Raw genomic sequence first — 22,157 nt, 5'->3', positions numbered from 1 at the left:
CTGGGAGTCTTGATGGATCACAGAGTTGATGTGAGTCTGCAATGTGATGCAGCTCTACAAAAGGTGAATGTGGTTTTGGTATAGTAGAAGTGTTAGGTGCAAGACACAGGAAGTGATAGTGTCTCTACTCGGCACTGGCTTAGGCCTCATCTGAAGTACCCTTTGCAGTTTTGGGTAGAGGTACACATACATTGGTTCAATATCAGATCGGCACCAATTTGGAGAAAACTGGCTCTATTGGGTATTAGCCTGATGGGGGTCAATAATTTGGCTGATAAATGACTGCGCTGCATGCAGCAGATCGAGGGAGGGCAGATCGATGCCCCCTGCAGTGAGGGAGGGGGCAGGGGCAGGCGCTGCCTGGGGGGGGAGGGGGAGGGGAGGGGCGGAACCACGGTTTGCACCCCGGGACCAAACTTTTTTGCTGACTCATACTTTAGTAATAAATTGTGTACATAACGTAAATGTAACCCTTTTGCCAAGCCCTGGACAAGGACCTGGTTCAAATTTAGGGTTTAACGCCAATCATAGGGGGAGAAAAAAAAGGGTGGTCAATGAAAAATTTCTAGATTAGCAGTAATTTGGAGGGGTAGGGGATTGGCAACTCTGCTTGCCTGCAGCAATGGATTTACACCATGCTGTCCCCCCCACCCTGACACCCCCAACTACATTCTGAACTATGGTTTTGCCACATCTTCCTCCCCAAGCCTTACCCTTCCTGGCCGCACCCCTGTTCCATCTCAGACCCCAAAGAGGGACTACTGTCTGCCTACAGCATGATGAGCAGTGTTACAGGCAGTGATGGGACAGCAGCAGCAGCAGTAGCACAGGGTTCGTGGGGGATGGGGCCACGGGCTACAGAGCCCTGAGAGAATGTTTCCTGCATGTAGCTTCCTTCTTGCTCAGACACTGGGTGGCACTGTTCTGCTGTCAGCCCTTCAACATCTGTGGTCAAAGATGGTGGTCAGAGATGGAGCCTCATCACATGGCTTATTGTTTACATGGGTGCCTCAATTGTTTTATAGATTTACAGACAGTCATTTTTAGGCTTGCCTGTTATGGTCTGTGCAGAAATTATGGACAGGTAGAGCCTTGATCCTAGATCCAGCCCGCTCTGCAGCCTGTGAACTTAAGGCTTGCAGTTGGTGTCACTCTGAAGTAGATGGCCCTTCTGAGGATGCAGATTGCCTTGTAACACAGATTAGCAAACCTCTCGAGAGGATATGGTTCTCGGGAACTGTAGGCTCCCTTGAAGCTACCAAGTCTGAGATTCCCCAAAAAGAGATTGTACTCATCCGGGCATATTGACTGAATGCAGGCCCAGACTTGCCAAAATTATTTTAGGGTAATACTTCTGAGGGACTGTAGCCTTCATTGCAGCCACCATTTGTGAGCTTCCCTGAGAAAAGAATTTTACTTATTCAGACATTTAATCAGTTATATTTCTGGCAGCAAACCTCTCAATGGGGCATGCTTCTCAAGGGCTGTAGGCTCTGTTGCAGCTATTAGATGTGAGCTTCCCCAAGAAGATAATTTTACTCATCTGGCCATATATTCAGGTGGTTAAAATTGGAAGACTCTTAAAGGATATGTTTCTCAGGGACTGTCAGCTGTAGTGTAGCCACTAGATCCGAGATTGGATGAGTAAAATTCCTTTCTCAGATGGAGAGAGAGTGCAGATCTAACTTGTGGTATGCCTACCAAGAAGATTGGCCCCCACTGCTTTAGTACACGTCTGAGTGCCACTCTGATTTCCTTCCTATGCCTGATCTATTGCTCTACTTTCTGCTTTTTGCTTTATGTCGCTGTGCTGCTTGTCCCCTCCCTCATCTGCTGCATATCACACACAGCATCTGCTTGTGCCACTGCTTGTGTTCAAATCTCTGTACAAAAGTAACTTTAAGATCAGAAATCCTTTTGGGGGGAAATGTGTCAGAAGGATCGTACACTCTATTACAGCCACCAGATCCAAAGTTCATGGAGAAAAAAAATGTATTCATCCAGGCATATCTTCTTCATGGTGATTCAGAGCAGCAAAACTCTCAAGGGGATATTGTTCTTCATTACAGCCACCACAGTTGATTTTTTTTTTTTCTGAGAAGTGAAAAAATCATCTAGTGATATCTCCACAATTATGATCACACAATGAAAACTGAGGGGGATGTGCTTCTCAGGGTCGAACCTGATAGACTGGTGGCCATGCCCCTATGAGCAGGTTAAAGGAAGGGTCCCAGCAACAAGGGTTCTGGTTGGGGAGAAGGCAGGAGCTCAGGCTGGAGCAGGAAGAGAAGACACCCAGAAAAACTGACAGGTAATCCTGGGGAAAAAGAGGCCTGACAGGCGCCAAAGAAGGCCAGCTGAGCCTATTCAGAAGGAGCTAGAGGCTTTAAAGGGAAGAGACTGGCTTGGGGGAGAAGAACTTGGAGAACCTACCATAAGTGAGAATCAAAGCTATAAATGTGGCAGACCACCAGGACCAGCAAAGCCACAGACCCTCCTAACTAGATACTTTGTCTCTCCAGCTACCTGCACACTGAGTAAAATCAAGACCTGGCAGGGGATTTAAGCAAGTACACCTGAGCAGAAGAGCTGGCTAGGGTGGAACAGGGAATGCAAACAGTACTGCACCTGGAACCAGGGGATGGGACAAGCTGCTCTACTACCTTGGGAAGAAATTTTCTTCATCTGGCCATATCTCCTGAGTATAGGTTACCAAATTTTTGTGGGGAAATGTTTGCCCAGGGCTTTCAAATGGATTCCTTGCCTGATGTGAAAAATTCTGCGGGTGAAAAAGTTCATCATCTGGCCTGTCTCCAGAACAATAGATGAGACCAACTAATTTCTGTGGGCTAACTATTTGTCTGGGGCAGTCCAGTGCAATCCTGGAGTGAACTGTGAGGTTTCTTTGCAAAATAATTTTCCTCTTGGCCACATGTCTGGAATGGTAAGGTGGACTAGCAAATTTCTGTGGTGAAATATTTGTCTGAGGCTGCCTAATTTATTTCACACCTGAACAGTATGACTCCTCAGGGAATAAAGTTTCATCCTGAAAAGTCAGTCAGTCTGGCTACTGTCTCTGGGGGAAATATTTGTCCAGGGATCCCAAATGTATTCCTGGCCTGACAGTGGAGATTGCTTGGGGAAAAAATGTTTCCTGATCTGGCCATATCTCTGGAATGGCAGAAAAGACAGGCTAATCTCTGTGGGGGAAGTATCTGTCCAGAGCTGTTGAATGTATTTCATATCTGATCTGTGAGAAATCTTGGGGAGCAATGTCCTTATGTGGCCAGATCTCCTGAAAGGTAAGTCAGTCCAGCTAATCTCTGCAGGGGAAATGTTTGTCTGGGGCTGCCTGAATATATGGCCTCTTCAAGCCCCACGACAGGGAAGAATGGACAGGGCTCTTTAAAGAGGAAACAGGCTGGTGGCTGTGGTGGGCCAGTAGGGGGTGCTCCTGCATTGAGCCACCTGCCTCACTGCACCTGACCACCATCCAGGCTCCTAGTGCCTCCCTGGGGGTGCCTCACATCCAGCCAATCCCCTTCCTGGAGCACACCTGCAAGCCTGGAGTTAATGCTGCCACCACCCAGAGTCTGGACTGATGGGCCTGTGCCCCCTGGGAAACACAGGCCTAGTAGTCCTTGAGGGTACTTGATCCACTGTAAGCACCCCTCAGTCTGAAGCACAAATAGTGGTCTCTGTTAGTCAGCTGAACCAAGAGGACCCCACGGCATAATCTAGGCCCCTCTCCCAATAAGTGTCCCATGCTAAGTACAAAGGAGAACTGTATTGGTTACCAGGAGTAGGTTTGGAATAGGGTACAGGGTAGAGCAATATCAGAGAAATCCCATAGAGCAAACAGTGGCATGGTAGCCTTTGATCACATCTGAGTTACTGCAAGCTATATATCTAGTTAGATCTCAAGTAGCTTACTCACAAGTATCATCCAGAGGCAGGTGGAGATTCCCTCTGGAGGCAGGCAGTTCATTGACCATGAGTTTCAAGACAGAGTTTCAGAAGGTCCAGCTTCTCTGAGAGTTCTCATCACGGCTGCTGCCCCTCCTCCTGGGCAGTCCTTAATTTATATAGACCTTATGACCTCATTTACCTGATCCAATGAAGGCCAGCAAGTGTTGGCTGCTTTCCAACCAATTTGAAATGCATCACTGGTTGTCAGGTAGACTGGAAGGGCTCTAGCCCCCTCCCAGTCATGTTGGCATTGCTTAGAACAATAGGGAGTTTAAGCCCTCACCCAGGTATGCGATGCCAGTCACGTAGACAGAGGGAGAAGATTTCCCCCTCCCTCTGGACTGTATCCAGCTCAGGTTACAATTCGGGGTTACCTGAAGCTGATGGGGCCAGGGGTGTCTGCCCTCTGCAGTGACCATGGTAACCAAATTGTCAGCAGAGTTTGGAGAGAGACAGAGATGGTATTCTGCCACAGTGGCCATACACCTAAAAGCAGGTTAAAGGAAGGGCCTCAGCAGCAAGAGAGGCACAAGGGTTTTTGCTGTGGAGAAGGCAGGAGCTCAGGCTGGAACAGGAAGAGAGGAGGCTCAGGAAAATGGGTAAACCTGGAGAAAAAGCTAGCCCCCAGTGAAGGCCAGCTGGCTGCTGTCTGTTCAGAAGATGTCACCAACTTGGGCCACCCAGGATATGGTCTCAAGTTGCTCTGGTCTGGGGGGTGCCCCTAAGTAAGGTTGCCCATGCAATGCCACTGAGTTGTTCAGTTCTAGGAGGTGCCTTTGAATTGTTTGATCAGGAAGGGGCTGCGAGGTCAGGTCAGCCTAGGAAGGTGCAGCTGAGTCTGGCCATCAGAGGGATGCTGATGAGTTGGTCCACTCAGCGGTAGTTACCAATCTGTCTGGCTAAGGAGTAGCCACTGAATCATCTGGCTAGGGAGGGACTGCTGAGTCCAGCCACTCGGGGTGCCACCAAGTCAGGTCCCCTGTGATGTTACAGAATGGCTCCCTCCAGTTATTTGAGGGTGTCAATAAGCAGGTGGATCAGGATGATCCAACTAATATAATAGTATATCGGGACTTCCAAAAAATTTTTGACAAAGTCCCCCACTAAAGGCTCTTAATGAAGTTAGGTAATGGGATTACAGAGAATGTCCAATTGTAGATTAGAAATTGGTTTAAGGATAGAAAACAGTGAACAGGAAAAACCCTGGTTATACCCAATAAATGGTCATTCTTTGGGATTGAAAGAAATAGTGGGGCCCCCTAAGAATCTGTGTTGGGACCAGTATTGTCTAACATATAAATGATCTGGAAAAGAAAGTGGTTAGTCGAGTGGCCAAATTTGATGCCACAAAATTATTCAAAGTGGTATAGACTAAGATGAACTATGAGGAACTACAGAAGCACCTTGCACTATTGGGCAACTAAATGACAAATGAAATTCAATGTAGATATGTGTAAAGTGATGCACCTGGGCAAAAAAACCCCAAATTGTACTTACAATATTGTGAGCTCTGCATTACTACATGGGAAAGAGATGGGAATGATTGTGGACAGTTCACTAAAAATGTCAAGATCAGCAGTCATCTAAAAGGCAAACCAAATGGGGATTATATAAAAAGGACTGTAAACAAAATGGAAAGTAACATTATGCCTCTTTATATAGGGCATTCACACTCAGAACGCTGTACCCAGTTTTGGTCTCCACACCTCGACAAGGATATAGAAGAACTAGAAAAGGTACAGAGAAGGGCAATAAGAATTATTAGTGGTATGGAGGGACTTCCATATGAGATGAAACTAAAGAGGCTAGGCCTATAGAGTTTAGAAAAGACGCTTGAAGGGGAGACATGATAAGGGTTTACAAATTACTAAATGGTTAAGAGAAAGTGAATATGGATTTGTTATTTACTTTTTCACAGTACAAGACTTACGGGAGTCACAAAATGAAACTAATAGGTAATAAGTTTCAGATGACATAAGGAAGCTCTTTTTCACACCATGGGTGCTGTCTGCATGAGGTGCTTAACTGCACAGTAGCATAGTTTACTGCACATGCTTACTGCACAGTAATATTCACTAATTGTGCAAGTAGCAAATTTACTTTTGATTAGTAATGCCACAGTAGTGCTTGTGTAAATGCCTGACCAGGAGCAAATCTGCTCCCGGTCAGCTGTTCACCAGGGTGGGAGATTGCTCCCTGCCCTTAGGAGTTGTCTGCTGCCAGGCTGGGCTCTGCCACCAGAAACCAGGCGGGGACTATGTTCCCCTGCCCCAGCAGTAGGGAGCTCCAAGTCCCCTGCATTGAGATCGTGATCAGGGAGTGGAGGCTGGGAAATCCTTATCTCCCAGCACCAGCTCTATGACCACAGGGCTGGCACTGGGAAACCCTTAGGATAAGGATCTCCCAGGACTAGCCCTGTGGTTGCAGAGCTGGTGCTGAGAGAGGAGGGTCTCCCAGTGCCAGTCCCGTGGTGCAGAGCTGGCACTGGGAGCTCCCTGCTGGCAGGGGCTGGGGAGCCTGTTCCCTGCTCAGCTCTGTGAGCTGCCTCCACAACCTAGTCAGTGGGACCCAACATAGGAGAGTGGAGTGGGGCAGAGAGACTTGTTGTGGCTGCTGCTGCCAAGGTCCCTGTGCCAGCCATGCCACCAGTGCGAGCAGTAGTGGATGGGGCAGGGCGTACATTGCCCTCACTTCCTGCCACTGGTAGCTGCTCACATGCCAGGCTGTGGCTCTACCCTGCAACCATGGTCTGACCACTGCTGCTACCACTCCCCTCAGGCTGCCTGTGCTATCCATCACCCCACTTCCTCTCTGGTGTAGAGCTGCAGCCTGAGGGGAGAGGCAATGGTGACTGGGACATGGCGGCACAGTAGAGCCATGGCTTTGCATGCAAGTGGCTGGCAGTGGGAGGAGGTGAGGGCAGCACAACAACCCCTGTCCCCCATCTGTTACTTCTCTCACACTGCTTGTAGTGTGGCTGATGGGGTCTTGGTAGCAGCAGCAATGGGTGTTGCTGCCCCACTCTGCCCTCCTGTGCTGGGTCCTGTCCATTGGGCAGCAGACACAGTTCCTGCCCATGCCAAGCCAACCAGGCTGCAGTCCTGTGGGGGCACAAACCGGGGGGGGTATGTGCCGCCCCATGCCCCCCATGCATCACCTGTGCCCTCCCAATGCATCATTTATGCCCCCCGCCATAGACTTACCTGCGGGGAGCTGCTCTGCATACTGCCTGGTTGCTACTGTATGTGAGCATGCATGTGAACACATGGTGCACCCTACCAACTCTGCCCCTTGCAGGCTGGAACTCTTCCGACACATGCCAAGCTGAGACGGGCCCCAGAGCCCACCTGACCAATGCCTGGCTGTGGGGTGCAATGATGCAGAGCTTGGGGTGGCCCTTTGGGGTTTCAGTATGCTATGCTAAGTCCCAGCTTCTAGCTTATGCTTTGATTGGAGCCCTGACAGTGTCTCTGAAGGCAATAGAGTCAGTCTGGCCAAAGTCTGTTTTTAGCTTGTTTAAATTTTGGGGTAGCCTAGACCATTAAGGCCCTACCAGGTAAGAAGCCAGCATCCCTGCAGGTTAGTGTAGCATTGAGTCTGAGCATCAGGATGGCAGGTAAAATGTGGGTGTTTGTAGCTGCTTGTGGCCCCATTTTGCTGGACACGGTCGTCTCACAGGTTCCTTATTTTTTTTTTTAAATTGGTGTATGTTAGTGTCGTGGGAGAAAACTCCCTGGTGTTTGTTGTCTAGCAGGCTTAGAGACCAGACAACACGGGTGAAGGGGTAACTGCAGTTTATTTACTCGAGTAAAGACCATAAAACAGCAAAGAGGTAAAATGGCCCCGGCTTAAGGGTGAGGCAGTCTTATATACATTTTTTAACAAAGAAACTACAAGGTTATTGAATATGCAATACTTATGGTAATCATCTCCTTATATGGTGCATTATAAATCTCAGTACTTTTCCAGAGGAAAAAAGTTAGTGTTATCTTACACATTTCAATCTGTTTTCCTGTGCTCTGCTGTATCATCTTTTTCCCTCTGGGCCCCCCTTATCTTATCTCACTCCTAGCTGCAGCTGGTACCCAGTACACAGACTTAACCATTTTGTTAGAAAAAGCAGAAATTAAGGCACTTGACATAAGAAAATGGCTGGCTTAGAGATCATTCTGTCTTGTGGTCAGCAACATTGCTAGGCCACAGGTCATGCCTAGTGTTTAGCTACAAAGCTAATACTATTTAATAATCTAAATTATAGTTAACAGTATACTACAGAAAACTATTTTATTTCAGGGTAAAGACAAACTTGTCCATCACATTAGTATGGGGATAGTTTTTTTCCCCCCCAAGGCTATACAGAGGTAAGTGTCTGGGCCTGTCCTGTCTCTGGGCAGTGAGTTCTGACCTACTAGCCAGAAGGTTTTGAGTTCAAGGCTGGGGGCTGGCCACTGCAATTCATTCACAACCCCCCCCCCCCCCCAAACCCTTGCTTCTTCCAGGCCTATTTTTTCTCCTCCAACACATGCCAAGCTGTGATAGGCCCCAGAGCCTGACCAGTGCCTGGGCTGCAGGATACACAGATGCAGGGTTGGGGTGGGCCTTTGGGATTTCAGCATGCCATACCAAGCTCCAGATTCCAGCTTGTGCTTTGATCAGAACCCTGGCAGTGTCTCTGAAGGTGGGTGAGCCAGTCAGCCAAAATCCATTTTTTCCTTTGTTTTAAATTTAGGGTAGGCAAGACCAGTAAGGCCCTACCAGATAAGAAGCCAGCACCCCTACAGGCTAGTGTAGCATCTCTGGCTGAGCATCAGGCTGGCAGGTAATGGGAAAGTTTGTGGCTGGCTGTAACCCCAAGCTGCTGGACAAGGGGCTCTCTCACAGATTCCTTAATTAAAAAAAAAAATGTTGGTGTATGTTAATATTGGGGTAGTTTAGCCCCTCAGGCTGTATGGAGGCAGTTTTGAGGGTCTGTCCTGTTCCTCAGGGCAGTGGGTTCTGAACTATCAGCCAGAAGGTTGTGAATTCAAGGCTGGGGGCTAGCCACTACAGTTCATTTGGAAAAAAGCAGCGGTTGTGTCTGCCAGAACTTTTTTTCTGCTTCAACACATGCCACAGCCCACCTGACCAGTACCAGGGCTGCATGGTGCAAAGAATGCAGGGCTTGGCCTGACCCTTTGTGGTTGCTTGTGGCCACAGTTTGCTAGACAAAGGGCTCTTCCACAGGTTCCTTAATTTTTAAAAAAAATGTTTAATTACAATTTATTTTTGGTGTATGTTAATATGGGAGTAGTTTAGCCCCTCAGGCTATACAGAGACAAGTATCCAGGCCTGTCTTGTAGCTCAGGGCAATGGCTGGTGAACTACCAACCAGCAGATTGTCAGTAGAAACCTAGGGGCTGGTCATGGCAGTTCATGCTGAAAAAACAGGGACTGCATCCTCCAGACCTTTTTTCTCCTCTGATACATGCCAAGCTGAGATAAGGCCCAGAGCCCACCTGACCTGTGCCAGGGTAGTGGGGTACAAAGATGCATAGCTTTGGGTGGGCCTTTGATGTTTTGGCATGCCATGCCAAGCCCCAGATTCCAGCCTGTGCTTCAGTTGGAGCCGTGGCAGTGTCTCTGCATCTCTGTCAGTATGTCTCATGTCCAAAGGGCCATGCAGCACTTCAAAAGAGTACAACATGGAGTGCCATGCACCAATAGGTTAGAAATGTACTTTACAATGGTGTCAGAGGCCCAGGAGCATCAGTGCAACTGCTTAATAGAGTTTGGGAGGGAGGTGCAAATGTGTTTGATTATTACTATGCTCTTCTCAAATCCCTTTAGGAAACTCTCCCAAGGATGCACAACAAATCCAGTAGATCATGGAGACATAGCACCTCTTCAGTGAGGTCTGAGTCTGTTTCTATGGAGTCAAGAGGAGCTTCAGCATTTACTGCCAAGGGGCAGGATTGGGCTCAAAGACCCAAAATCCATCTGGAAGCGTAACATGCACCAGATTCTCAACTGGCATAAATCAGCAGTTTCATTCCTCTTTCCCACCCCCCACCTAAGCTGCACCAGTTTGCACCATCTGAGGATCAGGCCCTGGGAGAAAGAGTTGGATGGGTTAATAGATTCCAGTCATGCTTCCATCCAGCTGGCCAAGGTGCGGAGCATCCCAGCAACCTCACCAGATATGAAATTACAGACAAACACAAAAACAGTGTCTTGGGCCAAATCAGTTCCAAATTCTATTGACTAAGCAGTGCTCAGTCATTAAAGTCTGTGTGCTGCTACCACCAGAAAGTATCCTACCTTTTAGACTCTTCAGCCTGGGGCTTCAGATATTTCCAAATCCATAGCGGGCATCCTATGTGCAAGCCCCAAGGCCAGAGGCCTTGGAGTTCCGATGCCCCCTAGTCTCACTTGCCCCTAGCCAAAAGGCTGAAGGACCAAGTTAGAGAAAAGCCTGAGAGCAGTCCCCCATCACCATAAAATGTGTAGCTAAGATCCTCCCATTGCAAGGCTTTAGTAGATTCTTGCAGGAGGGCCTGCTGGCAATGCAGTGGACAAGTCTCCACCCTCAACTACACAAAATCATTCATGCCTTCCAGGTCTGTAGCCAAAAGGCTCATATTTCTTTCTATTTTTTTTGTTGTTGCAAAAACTGCACATTTTGCACATTACACCAGACACATTCCTGCCACAATATCCACAAGGTGCACCTGTTCACCCACACTCCCACGTGTCCATTACCTTCACCCTTGCCTGTCACAATGGTGCCACCTTGCTCCTAACCCCCTGCCCATTTATTTCCTAGTCCTTTCAGTCATTGCCGTTGTTGGTAGCTCTTCTCCCATTGGCTCTGCCACCATCATCATTGTGTTTGCGGTCACTCTTTTAAGGGGTCCCACCCCTGAACAGTCTGTGCCAGTCCATCCTCTTCCATATGATCCCCACCACCTCCTCCCAGGCATCTTCTCCTAGTTCCTTGTAGTACCCTGGCATCTTGCTTAGTCCCGTTTTGACACAGGCCTCTACTGAGAGGTGTGTGCCCGTACATGAGCAGGTTCCTGGTCTTCCACAGGGTGTTTCTGAAGTGGGAGATGAATTGGTTGAAGCTGACCATCTGGGTCCCCTGCTGCTTGGACAGGTACCCATGGTACTGCTTCTCTGGTTAGGATTTTGACCCCTGTCACCATTTTAAGAGCTATAAACACCACTTTCCTTCACACCCCCTTGGCATATGGACAGTACCACAGGAGGTGGTTGATAGTTTCTGCCTTCCACAGGCATGTTTCCCTGGGGCAGTATGGTCAGCCTCTCTGCCCCTCTCTGCATGGCCTGCCCGCACTGGGAATGCTCTGTGGGAGGCAAGAGTTTTGGGGGGTTTTTTAAAGACATTTTTTGTGTTTCCAGCCAAATCAAGTCCAAATCCATGAGTCAGTCCAGAACCATAAGTGGCCCTACAACTGGCAAAGATCCTCCACCCCCACCAGGGGCTTCAGATATTTCCAAAGTCTTTTGTCAGGCATCCTACATGTAAGCCCAAGCCCGGAGGCTTGGGGTTTGGATGCCCCCAAGTTTCTCCTGCCCTCAGCCATATGGCCATAGGAGCAAGCTAGGGAGGAGCCTCCCCTTTCCATCAAGTGGGCTTTAAGCCCCAATGCCTCACCAGGTACTAAACCACACCAGAAGAACAGTTATCCCCAGGAATGCTTAAGGAAAACTGCCTTCATGGACCCAGATACATGGTGTTCCCCCTACCAGATAGTATTTTTTTATTTTTAATTTGTATCTGAGGCCAAATTAGCCCAAACTAATTCCAAATCCAAGAGTCCAGAACCATAAGTAGCCCTACTACTGGCAAACATCCTCCACCTGCACCTGGGGCTTCAGATGTTTCCAAAACCTTTGGTGGGCATCCTACTTGCAGGCCCAAGCCCAGAGGTTTAGAGGTTGGATGCCCCCAAGTTTTGCTTTCACTTAGCCATGAACGTTGTGTGCCCCCGGAGGCTGGGGGGGCATGGTGAGTTTCTGCAGGTGGCAGTGGTGCTGTCAGCAGCGGGAGCATGGCAGTGGCGAGTGGCCAGCTCCCACAGGCAGCCGGGTGCTGTTGGCTGCGGAGCGGGGGTGAGTGCTGACCGGTGGTTGGCAACCCCCAACAGACACCACCAGCAGTAATAGGGGACTGCCTGCCACCAGCGGTGTTAGTGGTGGCAAGCGGTGACTGCCTGTAGTGTCAGGAGCACTTTTTGCAGGGGGTGCACCGCTAATGCCCTTAGCCATAAGGCCCTCTGAGCAAGCAAGTGAGGAGACTCCCATGTCCATAATGGACTTACAGTCAGTCCTGAACCACGCCAGAAGAGCAGTTCTTCTGCGGGGCGGTTCAGGAAAACTGCCCCCGTGGACACAGATGCATGGTATTTCCCCTGCCAGGTTAAGAAGCTACCAGGCTTGTCCTGGGCCCAAAGCGTGCAGGACCCTGCAGGGGAGCAGCACAGGGGCCTCGTCCGGCCAGGGGCGCTGGGCCGCCAAGGGGAGGCTGACTTCCAGCCAGGCTGGGGCGCTGCAGGGCCCCTGGCCGGACAGGAAAGCCCCGGGGGCTGTCACAGGAGGGGCAGGAACTGGAAGCGGAGCCCCGACTGTTTTGACCGCGAGGCGCCGGGGAAGCGAAGCCCGGCGGGGGCTTTTATTGGCTCCAGCCCGCTCACGGGCCGCGTTGGAGGAGGGGCTTGTTGCCAAGGTTGCGGAGTTAGGGGAGGGGAGGCCGGGCAGGTGCTTCTCAACGGCTCGGGCAGTTTGGCGGCGTGGCCCGTCAGGTCGGCGGTGCTGCCCACAGCAGTGGGGCCGGGCAGGGAAGAGCCCCCAAGTGCCCGGGTCAGCGAGCTCCTCCCCGGGGCGGCAGCCTCAGCTCAGTCGCTCTTTCTTGCCTTGGCCCCCGAGTCGCGCCGCGCACAGGCCTCCAGGTAGGCGCCACCTGCCCGGCCGCGCGCCCGGGGGTGGGCGGGGCTGAGCACGCGAGGCCGCTGTTCGGCCGGACAGGTCCCCTGCTTTCCCCTCGCTCCTCCCCTCTCCCTTCTCGCCGTGCTCGCTCGGGGAGTCCCCGCAGCTTCCCGGCTCGCTCCCCAGCCCGCGCGTGGCTAGCAGCCCGCATGGGGGGGATGCCTGTGACCCGCCTCTCCGAGCGCTCCCACGTGTCTGTGAAGCGCCGGCCGCGGACCTGTGCAACTTGAGCGCAGGGGCTCCGGGGCGGTGTTGCTTGGAGGAGTTTGCTGGGGGCAGGACTAGTGGCCCCGGGCTGTGCTCGCCTTACAATCCGGTGTGTTCAGTGAGAGAATCAGGTGAGCTCCCTCCCCAAAAAAGACCTTTCTTCCCTTCCCATTGGGAAGATACGATCCAAGTTGCGTTATGGGCACTTACACACATGCAGGGAGGCTGCTCCCATGTGCTGTAACTCCAGCAGGTGCACGTGCACCCCCTGAGCTTGGCGGTGCACCCCAGGCAAAAAGTGATGTCCTCCCCCCCACCGCCAGTGGCATCTGCGGGTGGTCCCTGATCACTGCTGGCCACTGCCACCACTGCCAGTGGCACCTGCAGGTGGTCACCAACTGCTGGTTGGCACTTGCCACTCCCCACTGCCAACACCGCTGCGGCCACCCACGGCACCATGACCCGCCACCAACACCATCCCCGCCGCCTGGAGGCAGTCACTGTGCCCCACCAGCCTCCAGGGGCATGCAGCGTTCATGACTCCAGCACTTGGGAGCAGTTCAAGTCTGCTGGAAGGGGAAGTTACCGTGCTCCAGCAGGCACATGTATCAGCATCTCATCGCTGAAGAATGGCAGCAACGTTTTGAACTAGAGCTCATTGGACAGGCTTTAGTTCAAAGCGCCCCATTGCCATTTTTCAGCACTGGGACTCTGATACACTGGAAGCTCTGGAGCTTTCCATTAATACAGTTTGCTAATTAAAGCGTCCCCCTGCCTCCAGCACGTCTGTAAACTTAAGGAGTTCAAAACTGACTTGGATACTTCTGCAAAGATTGGCTTAAAAATCATTAGATTTTCTTTTTAAATTATTAATTGGATGGGGGAGGGGTGGGGAGGAGTTGCATTTCTAATTTTGACCCCCAGAAGAGACCATCTACCACCCATTTGTGTGTGGTCACTTTCTGTTTAGTTTGAATACACACAAAGGTGCCCTCCTTTCCCAAAGGTGCCCTGGAGAACAGTTCTTCACCCAACAAGAGAGATGCAAAATTTCCAAAAATGTTTGAGGCACAAAAGAAAAAAAAATAATTTTTTTCTCCCTGTTTTTAATGGAAATCTTTTTGAAAAACTGAATTTTTGAGGACGTTTACTTGCTTATTGAAACTGTATTTACTTGTTTCAGGAGAAATGTATCATCTTTTATTCAGTTAGCATGTGGGAAATAGTGCTAAATGTGTTTATGAAAGCAATACTTTTGAATTCCTTTCTTTTTAATAAGGACAACTATAGTGTTTGATGTGGAGCTGCAGACAAATTCTTAAGTATGACTTTTTTGTTGGTGTTTTTTTGTTCGTTTTACCTGTTGCTTTATCTCTAAAATACAGGGAAAAATAAAGGTTGAAAATAGAAAGCATCAATATTAGGCGCATTTGCACGTGCGCCCCACTGTGCAGTTGGTACTGTGCAGTCATTTAGTACTTGATTTAGCAAGTACTAAATGACTGCACAGTACCCACTGATGCACAGGTCATTTTCAACCCTACTACTTAGTAGCAGTGGTGTCACAGTTAGTGCCCGCAGATGCTACGTCACCGTGGCAATGAGCTACGTTGCATCTCATGTGGATGCGCCCATTGAATTGTAATTAAAAAGGATAATTATATCCATAGGGCTCAGAAACAGAATGTGGCTAGAGATCTAATGCAAATACAGAACATGTTTTAAAGAAAAAGTTTGGAAAAATAATATCCCTATATGAACTTACCATGATGTAGTGGACATAACACCATACTAAAGACCCACAGTAAACCTTATAGATCTAAACTTCATAGGACATGCCAGCCTATCATCATATATGGAGTCAGGCCTATTCATTGTGCCAATGGAATCGTGGGCCTGCATATGAAATCAGGGTGTGGACACAAAATGCTTTTACGCTGGTGTCATCTGCCTTTACCTGGAACTGGATGTGGAGTGGACACATGATGTATAATCACACACAAGTGTAAATTGCTCAGCTCCAAGAATAAAGTTACACTTTGGATACCAGAGTACAGGAGGTATGTCCACAGCTCTACTCCCTTTTGTTCCAGGGTAGCCCTTTGTTCGATATAAACAGGCTCTTACTGTACTGAACTGACTCTTCTTCCACCTAGTGGATGATGCTATAATAACAATAACAAGTCCTCGCAGCCTACTCCAGAGAATTGGTTCTCTGTCTGCTCTGGACACCAACCTAACTTACATCAGTATCCAAACCAGTATAAGATGCCCTGGTGTAAATGTGTCGTGTGTGTCTCTATACCAAGTGTTTCATGTACAGGGTTCTGTGCAATAATAAAGGAACTCCATTTGGACTGCAGAAATGTGGATCTTTTATATTAAAAGTGCCATGTGCTTGGTGCAGCTGCTTGCAGCCATGTAGTGCAGTGTGGGCTTGGAGCTACTGCAAAATTCTCCAAGCACATGGAGCTTCCTGGTGTCACCATCAAGATCATCCCCACTACAACTTGCGTTCCAACCTGCAGGAACATGCACATCTTTTCTTGTAAAAAACAAAAAAAACAAAATAATAATAAAAAAAGCACATTTGTATGGATCTGTGTATGAGTCTGGTTGTTCGGGACCAGGGGTTACCAGCACATAGCTCACTATGGGGACATGGTCTTTGCTGCCAGTCCAACATGTGTTTGTCTTGTAATCATTCACATGCGTTGGTTGTTCAACCAATCTCCCCACTCATTGTTGGGCAGGGGCAGGATCTGGATCTCTTCTGTTATGGTTTTCCTGTTGGTAATTGTCTTGCTGGTGGCCACTCAAGTTCCTTGCTGTATCTGAATCTCTGACTTCTGATCAACTAATGGTCGATGCCTGATCATCAGAGTCATCTACGCACTGGTCTCTTCTGTCATTATGTATTAATTCCCTGACATTGATTTTCTGCAACTGTTTATGGTTTCTTCTCAATTGCTGACCCTCTGGACTAAGGTCCTACAAAGCAATTACCCGCAATGACAGCTTGGACAGTGATCTTTTGCCATTGTTTTGTGTGGTTGCTGGATGGTTGCATCCAGACCAGATCATCTGTGTGGAGAGGCCTCCATTTTCTAGTTCCTCTTGTAATATGCTTCTTCTCTGTCTTGTTGGTCTGTCAGTAGCCTCTCTATGTTGTCTTCTTTCCCTTCATCCAGTTGCAGCAGGCTGTCCCTCACAAGGAAGTACTGTCCTGGTTCTTCACTCCATCAATGTCTGGGCTGGGCTACTATCAAGTCCCTGAAAGGGGATATTGCAGCATGGTAAGGGTGATATCCAGTCTTTTTTGCCTTTTCTGTGAGCCTTTCGACTGTCTTGACAGCTGATTTACTTTGAGGGTAACTTGGGGTAGAAGTCTTATGCTCAAACTCCCATTTTGTACTACTTCTTTTGAATTAGCCAGTGATTGGGCTAATCAGCTGTGCTGTTGGGGAGGTTTCCTACGCTATCTTTTGCTCCCTGCCTGCTGCTGCTTCCCCAGTAAAGCCCCTGCCCACCCCTGTCTAGGTGATTTTGCACCAATTTCAGGCAGGAAGGGCATTTCCTGCTGTCCAGGGAAATGGGAAGGAGATTTTCTGCTTTCTTTGAAAAACAAGAGAACACAATTTAAGTGGATCCCTAGTCATCTAGTCCAGTCCCCAAAAGAAAAGCCTATGCTGTAGGTGAGGCTTGAACTCACAACCTCAGCATGAAGTAAGTACCATGTACTAAACTAGTGCACTGCTGTAATAAATGGTTGCTTTTTCTTCTGAGGTCTCAGCACTCATCAAAAGCCTTCATTGCTCTAATGTATTGACCCTTCAGGTAAATGTACTGAATTCACTTCTCTGCCCTTTGTCCCAGTGAGGTAATGGAAAAGGTTTACCGTTATTTTCTCATCCTTGCCTGCCATGGTCAACTGTGTATACAAGGTCAGCTTCTACTGCTTCCATCAGTGTTGCAAAGTCTTGCAAGGGGAAAAAAAAGTGGCACTGCCTTTAAAAACAACCTCAACCCATTTCAAAAGAGGGGAGTGGGGGTGCTTATCAACCTGCAACTCTCAAAAAATTCAAGTGACTTAAAAAAAACCCCAAGCCCAATTCTACTTATTATAAGCAGACTTGGCAACATTGGCTTCCATGCTTCTGCCAGGTTCTTTGTCTAGAAATCCAAACTGCAGTGGTTTTGAGTCCTTCCCTGCTGCCTGCTCTCTTTGGTGTATGGATGATGCTTTAAATTACATGCTCTTCACTGCAGGTCTCACCTGCCACCACCATGTTTCATGGACAGAGCTCCAAGAACTAGAATCTTTATTAGAAGTGTTGTGTGCTAGGTGCTGTTGCTTGCAGCCATGAGGTGCAGTGTGTGCTCAGAGCTGTTGCAAAATTCTCCAAGCACATGGAGCTGCCTGGTGTCACCCTCCAAATCATCCCCCCTACAATTTGTGTTCCAACCTGCATATTACATCAAGTGTCATTACTATAGACAAAATGAGCCATTTCATAGATTCACAGATTGTAAGGCTGGAAGTGACCTCAGAAGATCATTGGGTTCAGCCCCCCTACACCAAGCAGGAAAGACAACTGGGATCAGGTGACCGTCCAGTCTCCTCTTGATGATTTCCAGGGTAGGCGATTGCACCACCTTTGGAGGGAGCTTATTCCACAGTCTGGACATCTTAGTTGTGAAGTAATTTTTCCTAATGTTGAGCATGAAACAGTCTTTCAGGAGTTTGTGACCATTACTCCTAGTTTTCCCCTATGCCCACTGTACTAAGTATATGAACTGGAATAAGGAACTGGCTTTTGGGCTGGGATTATAGCTGGAAATCCTTTTTGGGCCACCCCATACCATGCTTCTCTTCCACTGGGGGGACTCTCTCAGAGAAACCCAAGCACAGTCCTGCCAGAACCATAGCAAGGTTTGTCTGCACTGGCGATGCATCGTGGGTGCATGTACACCCCCTGAGATTGGCTGTGCCCTCCCCGAGAGAAGTGCTAGTGGCACTTCTGCTGGCGGCAGGGATCGGCTGCTGGGGGTGGCGGAAGCGGGGACTAATGGGGCTCAGTCCCCTCAAATGCCAGGGCAACCCGGCTGCAGGCTGCTGTGGCTGGGGGGAGGGCCACGCTGGGCTCAGAGCTGGGCCAGCACAGCAGGCAGGTAGGTAAGGTTTCTTCCTTTAGTTTCTGAGGTTGGGGGTAGAGATCAACACCACACCCTCCCCTCCCCAGCCCCAGGGTAGTGCCATGCCATTCTGGGGAGCTCTGCTGCTGAGCTGCTAGTCAGACTTTTTAGCAGCCTCTCCTGATGGCTGCCTGCCTGTGTCCCCGAGATGCACAGGCAAAGGCAGGGGAACAGAACTGGGCCTGGCTGCTCTCTCCCCCTCCCTTGCTCAACCCTGCTGCAGGTTGAACATTATATAACTTAAGGTGGAAAAAAAGACCACTGAGGAACTCAGACCCTCTGAATGGAAGTCAGACACCTTAACCATTAGGCCACACAGCTTTCTAGGAGCTACCTTGTGTCCCCCAATATTAAACATTTATAAGTCACCCTTGAACTCAACAGGGCATGGGGTAGGGGTGTCTATCTTTCAACCATACAACAAGGGCGTTCTGGATTTTGCTGACAATCTAAGCTATATTTAAAATATAAAACATGTACTTCAATGTGATCAATGACATCAAATAGTTAAGATTACCCTCCGTAAAACAATGAACCAATTTGATGGATAGGGTTCAGAGTCAAGGTTGACGGATGACTGCTTATCAATTTCTTGTAAAATTTCTACTCCTATAGGTGTACTTGGCCTGGTATATTGGTCCTCCACGTTTTCCCTTGTGGTTTTCTGAAGTGCCAACCAGTCAACAATGCTGTGCCCATCTTTATATCATTTCCAAAAATGAATGTAGGGTTTTGCATAGTGTTATAGAAGAGTGTGAAAAGATGACTTAGTTATGCTTCCCAGACTTGAAACACACACATGTGTGAAAATATTTTACTGGTGTAGCTGCACCCTTAATGTAAGTCCCTGCCTCACAGCACCAACTTAGCAAGAATTATCAACAGGTTCTTGATAGTCAGTTGTAGATTCAGACCTGAAAATCTGTTTGTTTTTATTGTAGTAAATCATTTTCTTCATCATTTAGAGAAATAGTTTAATCTTTCCTGCCCTCATTATTCACCTGATTACTATACCTTGCAGCAGAGGTACTGGTGGATTTAAGGGAAACTTCATTGTCTTTCCTGAATATACTTTCAGATTTGGGAAAATGGGGAAGTTCAGGAACCACTTCTTAATCAAAAGGAAAGCCCCTTGGTCTTTTCTGGTACTTCAACAAAGCTTCTACTGGTCAGTGTAGCCTCACAAATGGGACAAAACCATGGTGTTATGTCAGCAATATCCTGAGCAGATTGAAACCCCAAGCATGTAGGGTGAAACCAATCATTACACCAATCATTACACTGAATCACACTGCACATAAGACCTTGAACCCTCAGGCTGCTTGCACACACAGTAAGATTTCCACTGAAGTTGTATTTAATGTCTTAGATTTCAAGCCCCTCCTATTCTCATGCCAGAGATTATAGAGCCATTTTCTGAATTTCAGTGCATTTCTATGAAGCCTAACAGCTATGCAGCCCCAAACTGATTTCTCCTTTCTTTCTCTAACCATGACAATTCATGCAGGAAGGCCCTGACTATATCCTCCTCATAACCAGTGCTTCCCCTTGCATCTTTGCAAGGAATTTTCTCACCTTTTGACACACAAAATTAAATAGTAGACAAACCAAAGTTCACCACCAAGTGAGCAGAAGGATCACAAAGCCCAAAACAGCAAGATAGGTCACGGGAACAGGAGACAATGGAACAAAAATGTCACCACCCCCGGCCCCTAGCCATGTGCTAGGGGAGGTCTTGGAGTCAAGTGACTACATTTGAAATGCTAAAAGGTCAGAAACACCTAATTATCCTCAGGCAATTTAACCTTCAGGTACTATAACAACCTCACTTCCAAACTACCCAGATATGATTAAAAGATTATTTTATCCAGCTGAGCCTGGACACCATAGTTAGTGGTGATCTCCCACAGGTTTACAGATCTGGAAAAATCTGGCCCACGTACTTAATACAGTGACTGGTTGGGTTGTCAGTTAGCAGCCTGGCACGGCCAAACTGCACTTTGGGCCAGGGAAGACTCTGGTTAGGGTTCTCCTGGTGCCGTAGAGGCATAGTGTGGAATGGCTCAGAAAGGATTTCCAGCCATCATGCCAGCCCAAAAGCCAATTCCTTATTCGAGTCCATATACTTAGTATAGTGGGCATAGAGGGGACTGTCAGTTGACAGCCTGGCAGGGCCACTGCATTTGGGTTCTTCAGGGCAGCCCCCTGCTGGCAGTGACGTGCAGTCTGGGGTGGACCAAGAAGTATTTTGCACCATAATCCCATCCTAATGTGATATTTATTTTTTAGGGCTCTGTACTTGATGCAGGATATTATTTTACATATTAGTAATATGTACACAGTTGATGAAATTCTCTTTAGAATGTGTAATTTATAAACAACAAGCTTTTATTGGGTATAGATTAGCTTTGAAAACAGAATCAAAAATAAGGAACTAGGAACAAGGAACCAGCCTCATCCAAATCTCATTGATTTCATTATTAAAGGCAGTGCTTAAACTAGTTTAAGCATGCCTGCTATTTTCTAGCAGAACAGCCAGCTCTTAGCACCTCATTAATGATTATGATATTGTGACTTAGTGTGCTCTGCTGTTTTCACATTACTGAAGTTTGTTTCATTACTTATTGTTTAATTGCCACCTTGAAATTGACAGGACCTAGTTAATTTGGGGGTTGCTAACAGCACAGCTGCTAGGACAGTGGAGCTTATCTCCTGGCCTGAGAGTCAGATCTAGCCCACCTGCTGCCAATTTCTGGACTTGTGAGGAGACCCTGGGGAAAGGGTAATGTGGGACTCAATTCTGGTCCTCAGATCTGGGCTGGGGCAGAACAAGGGTCAGTCCTGGGGTGTTTATACACATGCTCCAGGAGTGTGTGTGGGGGTGCTTTAATTAAAGTGGTTCTGAGAACTGCTATAATTAAAGCACTCAGAGCATCTCATGTATCAGCATCCCCATGCTTCAGAATGGTGGCAGAGGTGCTTTATTTAAAGATCCAAGAGCCTTAGATAAAGCATCCTCATTGCCATTTTTAAGCGTGGGGATGCTGATACATGAGATGCTGGCAGCTGCTGGAACGCAGCAATTACCATGCTCTAGGAGACTATTAAGTCTGCTCCGGTGCACTGCAATTGCAGCGTGTTGGAACAAACTTGCTGCTCATGTATAGGCACCCCTGGTGTGCAGGGTTTGATCCTGACGCACAGGGTAGATCCAGCCTGTGGACCAGCCTTTTGCCACTCACCCAGCCTGTGGGGCCAAAAGGTTGAGCACCACTGAGCTAGAAGAATTAGCTGCTCTTGCTCCCCATAAAAAAAAAAATTCCAACTATTTGGGTTGGTATAATAAAAGATATCAGATTCACCCAAAGAACCTTGTCTACCTATGTCCTTAGACCAACACAGCTACAACCTACACCCTTATTTCCATACACACTCCTGTTGGGCAAATAAGCCTACTATATGCTGCTTAGACTATATAAAGCCTCACAGTGCCTAGACATTATAATCACCTAATACTACTAGTTTTGAAATAAAAGTCAACCTCACTAGAAATGCTTACTAGTTAACACAAAGCACTTTGAAGGATCGTTGTGCAGCAGTCGTCATATCATTTTAAATATTCCTCTAAAAATTCTTTTCCTGTTCATTTAGCGCAAACGATGTTCCACGTCCATTCCTTTCCCCACCAATTTCTATTTTTTCCTGAAGAAAAAGCTGGGGGAGGGTTCTATTTTTTTTCCCACTGGATTTTTTTTCACTTTTCTACCCCTGTGGATATGCGTGGACTTCAGTGAAGT

The 22,157-nt window shown here is 48.1% G+C and overlaps 1 protein-coding gene across 13 annotated transcripts in view; it reads left to right on the top strand.

The window, feature by feature from the left end:
- The first annotated feature begins 371 nt into the window (after positions 1–371).
- CCDC158 (coiled-coil domain containing 158) overlaps positions 372–22,157 on the top strand; it is a 116,480-nt gene continuing 94,694 nt past the window's right edge. For 4 of the 13 annotated variants that reach the window (XM_019498742.2, XM_059722409.1, XM_014607398.3 and 1 more), the window contains exons 1-2: positions 6,907–12,920; positions 16,356–16,460. The gene's annotated coding sequence lies outside the window, so the exon portion shown is untranslated. The other 9 variants (XM_019498744.2, XM_019498743.2, XM_059722405.1 and 6 more) reach the window with 8 other exon arrangements.

Source organism: Alligator mississippiensis, chromosome 2 (genome assembly GCF_030867095.1).
Source record: "Alligator mississippiensis isolate rAllMis1 chromosome 2, rAllMis1, whole genome shotgun sequence".
NCBI lineage: Eukaryota > Metazoa > Chordata > Crocodylia > Alligatoridae > Alligator > Alligator mississippiensis.
This window is presented reverse-complemented; position numbering and strand designations above follow the sequence as displayed.